Here is a 15,040-nt window from a genome sequence, read left to right as displayed (position 1 = left end):
TTCCTTACTCTGAAAATGAAAATGTTTTGTTCTGCATTCTGATTAATGTAAATGCTCATGTTTACACACTGATATATGTTCTCTGCTTACTGAGTTGTTGATAACTCACCCCTTATCTCCATATATTTTTCAGATATTTTTTATGGTTCAACTGAAGTACAAGAGTAGGAAGTTTTAGCAAGCTGTGATGATCGAAGTGAAATAAGTGTCTGAGGGTACAAATGCTTATTTGATAGTCGTAGTTAGTAAACTGATTTTATTTTTCAGGTATTTTAATTTGATAAGTTAAGGATAATTTTGAGTTTTGGAGAGTTTTTAATTTATGTTATTGAGATTTCTTTTTGTCCCCATGGAGAAACTTAGATATTTGGATTGATTAAATGGATTAATATTTTATGGGATTTTTTGGATTTTATAGTTGTGTTATTTAAGTTGATTTTAGATATTAAGAGTTAACTCTCCGGACCTCTGGGAACGGGGCGTTACAGGCAGGGTGTGGAACCGTCAACATAGCGAAAGAGATGAAGACCCTTGAGATATGGGGTGACTTTCGCCTTCCATAGAAGATAATTGTCACATGTAAACTTGATTGTAGTAAGATTTGGAAGGGGTGACAGGGGGAGGGAGTGTTTGATGATTTGACTAGCCAAGAGAATAGAGGGGATGAACGATGGGATTCAGAGTGCTGAGAAGCTTGGTCCTCCATTGAAAAAAACACTAACGTGAGTCAATTGGCTCTTGATACCATTTCAAGGTATGGACTTAATTGAATAATTTCAGCTCACTCAATTGTGGTGCATTGTATATTATTAAAAGGAATCAGCTACAATGCTTGAATAGGAGTCTAACAGATACTAATAAGATAAATAATGCACAATTATACAAGACTTCATATCTAAGTCTAACTGTGATATGATTGGTTAATCTTCTAGTTGAAATTTATCTTCTAGATGGGGAATATCTTGCTTGACAGGATCTTTGGGAGAGTCCTTGGCATTTGAAAAGCATCGGACGAACTTGGCCGACCGTCTTGTAAGATGAGCTTGGTCGTGGCCACAACTGTTGAACTAGGAGAACTGCAAATACCCATTGCGATCATGTGTCAATTGGATCTGGTTTCAATGAGATAGAAAAGGAAAATGAACTGGTGTAAACCACGGTGACTTTGAAGGTTATGATTACAGTGTAGACGAGGAGGTGATGATCAATTCAGAGAGGCAGGAAGGGATTAGAGATAGGTGGGTGAGAATAGACAAGAAGAAAGGAGTTGGGCTTACTAGAGAAGGCTTCAATTTAAGCAATAATCCTATGCAGCATGAGAATAGGTTGGGATTGCGTGAGTTAATGACATGTCATAGTTTCATAGTAGGTGTACTAAACATGGAAGACCAATGCATCTAGTATGAAAGTTTTCTCTATGGAGTATTCAAGAATAAAGTCTAGACTAATTTTAATGGTGTATAGACTCGTGACAAATAGTTTTCCACAAGTAGATTTAAGGTAATATTTTAAGACTAGGAAAAATTCACTTGACCGAATAACCCAGTTCGATGGTCCCGAGAATGTGAATACAAAAATCTAAACTCAGGACTAGGGGTATAACAGGTCCGGTTCGGTCGGTTTTTGACGTATTTTAGAACCAAGAGATTTGAAGAACCAATACCACACCATTTAAACCTCTAAACTCGTACTTTCGGTTCTACCCGTTTCGGTCCAGTTCAAATCCGGTTTTTCCGGTATATTATATGTATAGTATATATAATATGCTATATATATTATAGTATATAATAATATAGTGATAATATATTATATTATAGACTATAGTAATCTGATTTAGAACTTGACTGAACTCACCGGTTCAGTTTGGTACAATCTGATTTACCTATTTGCCAGTTTTTTTTTTTTTGTCACCTCTACTGAGGATGTCGTTTGGTTTAAATGGCCTGCCTCAAGACCCAAGAGTACCACTGCCCCCAACATTTCTGGTAGCAAGCACTGCTTCATTAATGTTATTACCAAACATTTCCGAATACAACCAACAAAAACGCCACGAGTTCAGTTCCATTCGGTTTGTATCATGGTATGTATGCATAGTTCTGCAAATGATTTCATGAATCTTTTTGAATGAGGCCTAAATTATCATGTGCATCTATTTCAGTACTATTTCTTGGCCAACTTTCCTATAAGATTAACAAAATGAGTGGGGCCCCACAATAAATTAAATTGGACGTGTATGGAACAAGTTCTCTTTTCCCTGAAACGGCTGATTATAAATATATAATATAGAATACCATATCTTTTAGGACAACGATTAACATTGTTTGCTCAAGTGAGGCCCCTTAAAAGTCAAACACATAAAGAACAGATTCACATGAGTTCATGTACGTTTCAGGTATATATAGGCCCAGTTTGTATTCGCAAGTCATCTCAACTCATTTCAACTCATCTCAACTCATCTCACTACTATTCATTATTATTCATCAACTTTAACTCACAAATCTCACTACTATTCACAACTCATCTCAATTCATCTTCGAATCCAAACGATACCATAATATAAATGAACTAATAATATTCTTAATTAATGGACGTACTAAAAATTTAGGTTTCATGTACATTAATGGCTAAGAATTGCAGTAGTACTCTATAAACTTAATTCGCATGCAGGACTATGGAGTTTCAGTTCTGCTATTCAATTCTCACTACTTGGTAGACATCGAAGAAGATCAAATCGGTCGTGTTTTGAAGCTTGATTCCCTGAAGAATGGCGACATGTGGAAAGAAATCGATGTTCTGGTTTTCAACACTTGGCAGTGGTGGTACCGTAGGGGACCTAAGCAACCGTACGTACAATATTGAGTACTGACCTCTAAATATTATAAAGTCGAGCATCTATGATATTATATATATAAACTGTCACATGTATTTTCATAACTTTAAGAAAATATGTAACGGAATTCTGATTGCAGATGGGATTACATTGAAGATGAAAACAAGGACGTTGTCAAGGACATGGATCGGATGGTTGCTTTTCGAAAAGGTTTAACAACATGGGCGAAGTGGGTCGATACAGATGTGGATCCTGAAAAAGCCAGTCATTTTTCAAGGAATTTCTCCTTCACACTACTACGAGTAAGATCATGATCAATATACTTTTTAATTCTGAAATTGTAATCTTTAATTTTTCCCAAGTTTTTTGTGTTGATCATGAGCATATTATATTATATGGTGCATATAGTGGGAAGGGTTGGGACGAGCCAGAAGTAAAGAACTGTTCAAAGGAGACAAAGCCCATAAACGGGTCGTCTTACCTAGGTGGTTTGTGTGGCGCCCCCGACCCCATGTAAGGAGACACGGGAATCGACACGCTAGGATGGTGACAACAGGGTCACACATCCCAACGATAGTGCCAAGTGTGTGTACATGCAACAGTGTACAATAAACAATGCAACGGATAATTAAGTCAACTAAGTACCAAAATGATTAATACAATTTAAACAATCAGTAAAAAGGTTTAAAAATTATACAGTCATCCAAAATAAATATTTTACAAGTCTCAAACCAAAACGAGTGATCCCAGATCACTCCTCGGGCGGAGCCGAACCCTCAGGCTCACCCTCAGCCTCATCTGCATCGAAATCTGCATTACCACAAAATGGTACCGCAGGTAAGTATAGACCAAACAACTACGAGATAAAAGTAGATTAATGCGACCAACATGCATGCATATGATGAAATATGCATTAGATCCAAAAATATTATTTCCCCCGAAAATAGATATTTTCAACACACGCCAAAATCTCATTTGGCCCAAAAATAATACTCCGTCATTTTCCCGGAAAATGACCCAAATCAATAAAACCTCATTTTCCCAATAAATGAATCACATAAAAACCTTTTAATCAACACACGCTATTTTCCTAGAAAACAGCTCATTATTCTATTAACCAATGCACCGTGATCTCCCCTAGGGATCATCCGCACGTCCTGGCTTCGTAGCGATGCTCAGTTCCGCGCCTAGCGTGTTCGTGGCCAAGCACCCACTATCCAACGAGCGATGCCCAGTTTCACGCCCAGCGCGTTCGTGGCCAAGCATCCTCTAACCCCTGCCAGCAGAGGGGCCACGGAGTCGGCACGAGACCATCTCGTCCGATTCCGTTGTCGCCCAGCGACAACCCAGGGGACGTCACTCAGTATATTCCGCTCCCGAGTGATCAGAGGAGCTCCACCGAGATAATACCCCATCTCGGCTTGGGGTCGTGATACACACCCATCCAAAATCCTTTAACAGATGAAAACTCAGTTTTCATGAAACACATGAACATGAATGCATATACACGAAAACTTAGTTTCCTTTACAAACATGATCATGAGTGCAATATGCCATGTACATGAACAACACCATACCAACAACCAACATTTCACAATACCAACCAAATACACAACTTCGTCCACAATCCATCCGACCCCCGAACTCCTCAGACTCAGTCCGGCATGTCCAACCAGTTCACAATAATATGAGTTAGTGCAAAAATAGTTCTTTGGAAAAATATTTACAGTGCTCTATAATAATTTCTGAAAGATCACGGTGGTGCAAAAGGTGGTGGCTCAGCAACGAAACAGTGTAAAATACACTCTAGCTGTGGGTCTCAAATACCCACTTTTGAATGGGGACAAACTAAGACCCGAAATTGATAGGGTAGGGCTCAGAGAGGTCGGTGAAGACAATGGTGGTGGTGGTTTGCCGTGGGTGGTGGCACAAATGGTGGTTTTAGGCCAAAAATACCAAAATCGGAAATGGGGTTGGATGTGCTTCACCGGTGACAGATCGAAGCTAGGGTTGGGTCCATTGGGTTGTTAGGAGGTCAAGGATGAAGTGGTGAAGAAATGGTGGCCGGTGGTGGCGCGACGACGGTGCTGGAGCTTAAGATCCGCTGCGGCTTGGAGGGGCTCGTGGGGCAAACGGCGGCGCGATAGGAGCTGAGAATGGAGGGAGGTGGTCGCCGGCCGGTGGGGAAGCGAACGGCAGGGGCGGTGTCACGTACAGCGGCGCGACGGCGGTGGCTGGGTGGAAAGAGAGAAGCACACGGGAGAGAGGGAGGGGAGTGCGTAGCGCGGGGAAGGAGAAAAGCAGAGGGAGAAAAAGAAAATGGGAAGAAAGAAAAGAAAGAGAAAAGAAAAAGAGAAAAAGAAAAGTAAGGGGAAAAGAAATGAGGTCCAATCCTCACCTCTTGGGTCACAAAAAATATCCAACGAAGATGATTTTAAAACAGAAAATCAATTAAAATAATTTAAACGTAATGATACAATGAAAATAAAATAATTAAATCTCACAATCAATTAATTTAAAAGAAGAAAAATTTAAATGTACAACAATAAATAAATATTAAGAAAACATAACAATTTAATTTTTTACAATTTAAAGATCATAAAATAACTCATTTAAAATATCTGATAATTATAAAATAAGAGAATAAAATTTTAAATTATTAAAAATAATCATTCAATAAAAATACATTAAAATACCGGATATTACAGTTTGCCAGAGGCAGCCTACGTAGTGAGAGAAGTGTTGAGCACAATAAGGAAACCTGTTCATTTGCTTGACATAACGAACCTCTCACAACTGAGAAAAGATGGACAGCCTGCCTCTTATAATGGATTCAAGGGCTTGGACTGTACCCATTGGTGTCTTGCTGGAATTCCAGATACCTGGAACCAGCTTCTATACGCGGCTCTCATGATCGCTACCTAGCTAATTAATCGAATTCTTCAATTAATGTACAAACACATTAATGAAAAAAGCCGCGTAGCTATATAGCTAGCCATATTGCATGAAAGCATTAATTAATTTTTAAGAAATTACTCCAATATATAGCTAGTACTGATGATCTGTTCCCGATTGATTTGATTACTTTTACAGAAAATAATATATATTTGCCTGAGATATTAATTATAATTACTCCAATATCATGTACGTACGTACGTACTAAATTAAATAAGTGCTTCTGTGTTCTAAAATTCGAATTGTTAATTAGTATTTGAATTGCTGATGATTCCGTCATTATCAATATTAAAGGCGGAGCTAGCTAGGGAATATTGCGCTTCCCGATTGCGCGCAAGAGTTCAGCACAATTCTGAGAGGGTTACAACTGTCCCACCCAATGGGACTCAGGAGCTCATTGTTGAAACAGATTTATTTCTAAGTGTTAATGTAATTTTAGCTCTGGGGGAGTCTATGTCCGTTCAAGGAAATCTGATATATGAAGTAAGGAATTTGATGAAGATGATGGCAAAAGTCACAGTGCAACATGTAGGGCGTATGGCCAATGGAGCTGCTCACAATTTGGAATGTGGTCCCAGATATTGTTTCTCAGATTGTTTGGTCAGAAACTCTTTAATGTAAAACTGTCTTTTTTTCAATAAATTTTGGTTTTCCTACTTAAAAAAAAAAAAAGTCAAACACATATATGATAATTATTTGCAAACAATAACTTAGAAGCACTTTCAAGCAACAACTACGACAATGATGGATTGAGCAAGTGGAAGTTACATATATATAGCGGTCGTCAGCTCTTATATATAATATAATTATTATCCCAGCATGCGCATTTCAATTTTTCTGATCGTTTGGATTCTCCTATCGATCATGAGCTGTAACCGATCGAGAGGCAATTCCCTTTCGTTTAAATAACAATCTTATCATCAGATATGTTACGTCAAGTTGGATCATATTTTATGAATTTACTTTCACGCTAAAGCATTTTTCTTAAAGCCATAAAGGCCTTGCCTTCCGTGATTTTATAAGCTCAACCCACGTCGTTCAATTAGCATAAGTACTGGCCATTAACGCGTCCGGCCGCCACAGCTAGCTAGCTTCATGGCATTCGCGAATTTATTCACAAGGTCAACCGCACTGGCCTGAACTCCTTTTTTATCTATATCATATCTATATATATAAGTATGAAAAGCCTCTCTGTTGCTTCTGGCCTGGTCACTAATTGATTATAAATTAGCGAGTGAAAAACTAATTTAAGATATTGTTTTCTTCTGATTTTTTTAAAAACTAAATACGAGTGAAAATTAGAAATATTAGGTTTAATACTTCTCTCTTCTATCCTGAATTCCTTTCAAACTTATATTTTCTCTCTTGAGTTACCTTTAAAGTTTTAATTTCTATATTAATGTTAAACATATTAAGTTTTTGGTTATAACCAGTGTCTTTAATTTTTTGTGGCCTTTTGTTACTATAAGTACATGAGGGCATGTGGTTTGTAGCTGGGATTGGGCGACTTTAATTGCCGGAATTTGCTCCATTGGTGAAGAACATGCTCGTAGAAAATGGACAGGATCTACTTTAATGGAGAAATGGAGAAAAGAGAAATTATAGATTTACTACTTTAAAGCAATTTCTTTACAACAATGTAATAAAATAATAATATTTTAAATTTTATTTTGATTGGATGGATTTAAACTTAATAACAAATATTATTATATTTAAAATTGTCTATAAATTGTGATGTAACACCTCGTATTTTAGTGTATTTTTATTGAAAGATTATTTTTATTAATTCAAAAAATTATTTTCTTGTTTTAAAATTGTCGGATTTTTAGGTTGTTTATTTTTATGATTTTTAATTTGTGAAAATTAATTTGATACGTTTCCTTATTTTTAATTATTGTTATGCATTTAAATTGTTCTTCATTTTAAATTAATTTATTGTTGGATTTAATTATTTTATTTTCATTTTATCACTATGTTTAAATTATTTTATTTAACTTGCTGTTTCGAAATTATTTTCGTTGAATCATTTTTGGGACCCAAGATGTGAGGATTGGACCTCGTTTCTTTCCCTCACTTTTTTTCTTTTCCTCTTTTTCTTTTCTTCCTCTTTTCTTTTCCCCCCATTTCTTTTTCTCCCCTGCTTCTCTCCCGCGCGTGGCGTCCCTCTCTTCCTCTTCCTCGTGCGTTTTCTTCTTCTCCACCCAGCTCACCGCCACGCGCCTCCGTGATTGACACCGCCCCTCTCCTTCCCTTCCCAACCGGTCGACAACCACCACCCTTCAATCTCAGCCTCTCTCGCGCCGCTCCCTTCTCGATGAGCTGATGGCTCAATACCCTAAAATCAAACTCTCTCTCTCTCTCTCTCTCTCTCTCTCTATATATATATATATATATAAGCTTTATGTGGAGAATGTAGATAGTCATTTGTGACAAGAAGTACAAACTGTCATAGGAAGGCAAGTGGACAAAAATTGGCTGAGACAAACCCAAGAAAAAAATGAATAATTAATTTTCTTTAATAGGAATAAATTTCTGATTTGCAATTTTTTATTTAAATAGAGTAATTATTGCTGATAATATATATGCAAATGAGTTCCAAGGGAGAAGAAAATAATAGGAGTCTTACAGAACCTATGCTTTCCATGCCTATCTGAACCAAGAAGGCAGTAGAAAAAATGAAAATTGAGAGTGAGAGAGTTAGAGATGACTATATATATTGTGATCTTCTTCGAACGATGTATAGATACATCTTCCTTATTTTTTTGCACTTCAATTTTTTTGAAAAGTGAGGACAAACTGGTAATATTGAAACTTTATTTTGTCCAACGCCCACTACTTCGCCCATTCCCAATGAGTTGATGACCCGATACCCTAAAATCAAACTAGATATATCTCTCTCCTTTTATGCTTTTCATGGAGAGTATAATGCTTTTGTGAAGTTTTGAAAAGTGGAAACTGTTATCGAAAAGTAAGAGGAAAAAAACTGGCTAGAAATAAACCCCATGAACAAAATGTGTGGTGCCCTCGTCTCCCACGTGTGATTAGGTAGAAGTCGTGATACTGGGATGATGACCACACGGATCACACATCCCAAAGCCATGTGCTAGTGTGTGCAAGCATGCAATATGTGTGCAATACAAATCGCAGTGAATAATAAAAGGCAGTCAAGCTAAGTACTAGAAAACTTTAAACCTTGCAACCCAAAATAAAAACCCACAATGGGGTTTATACAATCATCCAACTGGAATAAGGGAACTGAAACAAGCTCCAACATCAAATACGAGTACAGTCCCAAACCTTCACTCCTCAGGTGGGGTCGGTCCCTCTGCTAATACTCATTCTCAGCATCAAAGCTACCACGGTGAGATTTTACAATCTTGGCAAGCAATCAACACGCAACAACCAAGAATTTAAAACATAAATTTATACAACCAACAAAGTAAGACATTAATACAAGCAAAAGATCACAATATCCATTTTTCCACCCTTTCCAAAAAATAAAACATTTAAATAGAACACTCATGCCAAAAACCCCTTTGGCCCAAAACATAACCATTTATCTTGCATGCACCATTGTCTCCATTATGGACCATCCGCACACCCTGGATCCCTTTGTCACACCACAGGTAACAACCGTGCATGTGACTTCATAATGAGTGATGCCCAGCTCCGCGCCCAACGCGTATGTGACTAGGCATTCTCTAACCCCCACCATTGAGGGGCCACAGAGTCGGCACAAGAGCGTTACCTTCTTGTCCAAGCACGTTGTTACCCGGTGACAACCCAGGAGACATCACTCAGTTTATTACGGTCTCGACTTACTAGAGGAGCTCTACTTAGATAATGCCCCATCTCAACTTCGATTCGTGATCCACATGAAGTCCATACAATCATTTTAGTCACACAACGGGTAACGACCATGCGAATGACTTCATAATAAGAGATGCCCAGCTCCGTGCTCGGTGTGTACCATGACCAGGCATCCTCTAGCCCTCGCTAGGGGGGCCACGAGTCGATTTAAGAGCATTACCGTCTTGACTGACCCAACTGCCGCCCGGCGGCAGCCCAGGTGATGTCACTCAATTTTTTATGCTATCGAGTGACCGAGGAGCTCCACCGAGATAATCCTCCATCTCGACTTAGGGTCGTGATACACACACGCCCGCATGCTATAACCCGCACAAACCACCCAATTCAAGTACTTCATACAACATGGCATGCACATCACGGTTATATAATTAAGTCAATTAGCCACAATATAAAATCCACAAATGCATGACAAACAAGTATTGGATGACATGGCAGATCACTCAATGGGCAATTATGTAATACCCCGTATTTTAGTTTATTTTTACTGAAGGATTATTTTAATAATTCAAAAATTTATTCTCTTGTTTTAAAATTATCGGATATTTTAAATGGTTTATTTTATGATCTTTAAATTGTGAAAATTAAATTGTTATGTTTTCTTAATATTTATTTATTGTTGTACATTTAAATTGTTCTCCTTTTTAAATTAATTGATTGTTGGATTTAAATATTTTATTTTCATTTTATCATTACGTTTAAATTATTTTAATTGAGATGCTGTTTTAAAATTATTTTCGTTTGATCATTTTTTGTGACCCAAGATGTGGGGATTGAACCTCATTTCTTTCCCTTCATTTTTCTTTTTCCCTTTTCTTTTCTTTTCTTTTTCTTTTCTTTTTCTCTTTCTTTTCTCTCCTCTCTCTCTCTCTTCCCGCATGACCTTGCTCCCCTCTCCCCCAGCCCAGCCGCCGCACACCGCATTGCACCTCACCGCCCCTCCCGTCAGCTTTCCCACCGGCCGGCGACACCACCCCACCAATCTCAGCCTCCCTCGCGCCGCCGACAGCCCCCACGCACCACACCAAGCCGCGGCGCTCTCTTCACTCCAGCGCCGCCGTCGCGCTACCTCCGGCCACCATTTCTTCACCACTTCATCCTCGACCTCCTAGCAACCCAATGGACCCAACCCCAGCTCCGATCCGTCACCGGTGAAGCCTATCTATCTCCATTTCCGATTTGGACATCTTTGGCCTAAAACCACCCTTTGCACCGCCACCCACGGCAAACCACCACGACCATTGGCTTCACCGACCTCTCTAGGCCCTACCCTATCAATTTCGGGTCATAGTTTGTCTCCGTTGAAAAGTGAGTTTTTGAGATCCACGGCCACAATGTATTTTACACTGTTATGTTGCTGAGTCACCATTTCTTGCACCTCCGAGATCCTTCGAAAATCATATTATAGTGTTATAAGTATTTTTTCAAAGAACTATCGTGATTTAAATATATTTTTGCACTAACTCATATTATTATGATCTGGTTGGACATGCCGGACTGAGTCTGAGGAGTTCGGGGGTTGGATGGATTGTGGATGGAGTTGTGTGTTTGGTTGGTATTGTGAAATGTTGGTTGTTGGTATGGTGTTGTTCATGTACATGGCATATTGCACGCATGATCATGTTTGTAAAGGAAACTGGATTTTCGTGTACATGCATTCATGTTCATGTGTTTCATGAAAACTGGGTTTTCGTGTGTTAAAGGATTTTGGGTGCGTGTGTATCACGACCCCAAGCCGAGATGGGGTGTTATCTCGGTGGAGCTCCTCTGGTCACTCGGGAACGGAATACACTGAGTGACGTCCCTGGGTTGTCGCTGGGCGACAACGGGATCGGACGAGATGGTCTCGTGCCGACTTCGTGGCCCCTCTACTGGCATGGGCTAGAGGATGCTTGGCCACGTACGCGCTGGGCGCGGAACTGGGCATCGCTCTTTGCGTAGTGGGTGCTTGGCCACGAACGCTCTGGGCGTGGAATTGAGCATCGCTACGAAGCCAGGGCGTACGGATGATCCCTAGGGGAGATCATGGTGCATTGGTTAATGGAATAATGAGCTGTTTTCTGGAAAAATAGCGTGTGTTGATTAAAAGGATTTTATGTGATTCATTTTCTGGTAAAATGAGGTTTTATTGATTTGGGTCGTTTTCTGGAAAAATGACGGAGTAATATTTTTGGGCCAAAATAGGATTTTGGCGTATGTTGAAAATAACTATTTTCGGAGAAAATAGTATATTTGGATCTAAGGCATATTTCATCATATGCATGTATGTTGGTCGCATTAATGTATTTTTATCTCGTAGTTGTTTGGTCTATACTTACCTGCGGTACCATTTTGTGGTAACGCAGATTTCGATGCAGATGAGGCTGAGGGTTAGCCTGAGGATTCGGCTCCGCCCGAGGAGTGATCTGGGATCACTCGTTTTGGTTTGAGACTTGTAAAATATTTATTTTGGATGACTGTATAATTTTTTAAAACTTTTTTACTGATTGTTTAAATTGTATTAACCATTCTAATACTTAGTTGACTTAATTATCCGCTGCGTTGTTTATTGTACATTGTTGCATGTACACATACTTGGCACTATCGTTGAGATGTGTGACCCTGTTGTCACTATCCTGGCGTCACGATTCTCGTATCTCCTTACATGGGGGTCGGGGGCGCCACAAATTGTACAAATCATAGCAAGTCACGACCAACCAAATTCACAACCAAACTACACTCAATTTCCAACCGTCGTTTCTGGCCTAAGGCCCAAGGCCCAACTCCATCCTAACAACGATTTAATTCCCAACGCTCCATTGGGCCAAAGGCCCAGTTCAACACAACCAGACTGTAGAAAAGTGTTAGCGGTAAAAATAATATTCTAAATTCTAAAACCGTGTTGGAAGATTACTTACAATGCGGTCGAGCAAATTTCTGGAACATCGCGCATGCGTCGGTCTACTGGTCCCGCATTACATCAAGGGCGCATGTAGCGAGGAGTCGCCAAAAGTGGCGATGCAACAACGGGCAACAGCGTGGGCAGAACAGTGGTTTAAAGAGGGTTTTTACGTAGGGGCTTTGGATCTGGGGTGCTAAGGGGTGTTTAAATGGGAGGTACTAGAGGGCACGGCGGAGCGGAGTTACAACGCACGAGTTGAGTGGTTTGGAGGGTTAGGGATGATGGAAAACAGTGCTTTGTGGCTCGAGAAGGGTTGCACAGCCTTTAGAAGGCAGCATGGGATGGAGGCTCCTGGCAGCGCACTACAAACAAGCCCTAGATTCATCAATACAAGTACCAAATGGTGAGAAATCACCAATATGAGCTACAAGAGAGGAGAGAAACAAGTTTCGGGATGGATTCGAAAGCAAGAAGCTTGGCCTATTTGTAGGCCAAGTTGAAGGGCTCAGCCATCCCAGCACCCGCTGCGATTAGTGAAGGGAGGCGGTGCAGGGTCTCCACGTGTAACGCCACATCCCCGAGGGCCGGAGAGTTAACTCATGTTGCTAAAAATCATTTTCCATCCACATAGTACATAATCAAATTTTTCTCAATCTCACAAACTACTCATTAATTCACATCAAATACTCCAACATAATTAATCCAAGACAATACAAAATCTTAATAAAAACATCAACTTCCCAACAATTCATATCATCAGAATGCAACAAACTTACTGAATAACAAAATCCTCAATACTTATGTAAACCTCCTATGCTTAAGCCACTATTCTTAACTCCTCTTACCTATGCTCCATATTCTTGATCCTCAACTGGAATATTCAAATCATCTGAAAATATTGGAGATAAGAGGGGGTGAGTTATCAACAACTCAGTAAGCAGAGAACATATACTAGCGTGCAAGCATGAGCCTTTTCAGAAAGTTCAGTATGCAGAAACAAAATATTATATTTTTATGTGCAGATCTCATAAACATGTTATCAGAAAATCAGAGCGACTTTTCAATCTTTTCATACTCCAAAAGAGTCAAATGTTCATATTTAAAGATCCATTTCATATTCAAAAACACTTTGGCATAACATAACCTTAGCATCTTCGTCATATCAAAACAGAGCATCTTACAGAGCAGAGACCATGTTTCACCCCCATGGTAGGGTTGTGCTATCCCCGGTAGCCAAACCGGACATAGACAGAGGTGAAATCTTTCCCTTATTCTTCTCGGAGCCCCGAGTGTGCACACAGGAAAGACCACAATAAAACCACTTTGTTTCCAAAATGGGTGCACTCAGAGACAGAGAAGTTGGTACCAACCCAAACAGAGCAGAGTATAACAGAGCAGAGCAGAGACAGAGTCAGATACAAAATCAGTACACCATGGCAAAGGTTTTCATATGCCATATCAAAATAAAACAGAGTACCAAAACATAATTAGATCATTCTCACATACTGAAATTAAAAGTCGGAGCATCTTTCTAAATAAATGCAGAATTTTTCAGATTCTCAATATCACTCTTTTTCAGATTTCAAAGGCAACATGACAAAATTTAGCTCATGTCTACACAATGCATATCATAAAATATTTTCCTTTTTTCACACAAATTTCATACGTAATGCAAATAAGCGACTGAGGTTGGTTTTTCCCAAGTTCTCATTTCATCACAAAAATATGCAAAGTTTTCAGATAGTCAACCTCAGTCTCAATAATTCGTGTAAGGTCTAGAATATAAACCCCGCTTACCTGGAATTCTTAGCTTTTCCAGAATTTTCCTAAAAAATGTCGAGTCGATTATAAATCATCACTTATAAAAATAATCACGTAATTTTCGTAAGTTTCCAATCATTCACATATTTCGATTTTTAAGCCTAAACTTCTAAAATAACCTATTTTAATTCCTCAAAACTTATAACCCTCATAATTCCAAAATATATCACCACTTTCTAAAATCATCAATATCCACCGTAATTAACGTCAAACTCAAAACACCAATATTTAAACCCGAAACAGCCAATAAATCTCACATCATAGACCAATCACACAAACAACTCCATAATCCAATCCAACCGACCCCCTTACTCCTCGGATTTAGTCCGGCACAACCAACCAATTCACAGTAAATACGAGTTAGCGCAAAATATATTTAAATCTCAAAATTTCTTTAAGAAAATACTTACAATGCTATAATATAATTTTTGAAAGATCATGGAGGTACTAGAAGTGGCAGCACAGCAACAGAACAGTGCAAAATGAACTGTGGCCATGGGTCTCAAAAACCCACTTTTGAATGGGGACAAACCAAGACCCGAAATTGATAGGGTAGGGCTTAGAGATGTTAGTGAAGCTAGTGGTGGTGGTGGTTTGCCATGGGCGGCGGCGTAAGAGGTGGTTTTAGGCCAAAAATGCCCAAAACAGAAATGTGGATGGTGGAGCTTTACCGGTGACGGATCGGA

At 39.2% G+C, this 15,040-nt stretch overlaps 1 pseudogene; it reads left to right on the top strand.

Moving 5' to 3' along the window:
- Positions 1-663: 663 nt before the first annotated feature.
- On the top strand, positions 664-5,893 carry LOC121255142 (annotated as a pseudogene).
- Positions 5,894-15,040: the final 9,147 nt, after the last annotated feature.

The sequence above is a fragment of the Juglans microcarpa x Juglans regia genome, chromosome 3D (assembly GCF_004785595.1).
Source record: "Juglans microcarpa x Juglans regia isolate MS1-56 chromosome 3D, Jm3101_v1.0, whole genome shotgun sequence".
NCBI classification, from domain to species: Eukaryota; Viridiplantae; Streptophyta; class Magnoliopsida; order Fagales; family Juglandaceae; genus Juglans; species Juglans microcarpa x Juglans regia.
Note: the sequence above shows the minus strand (reverse complement) of the source record. Positions and strands in the feature narration are given on the sequence as shown.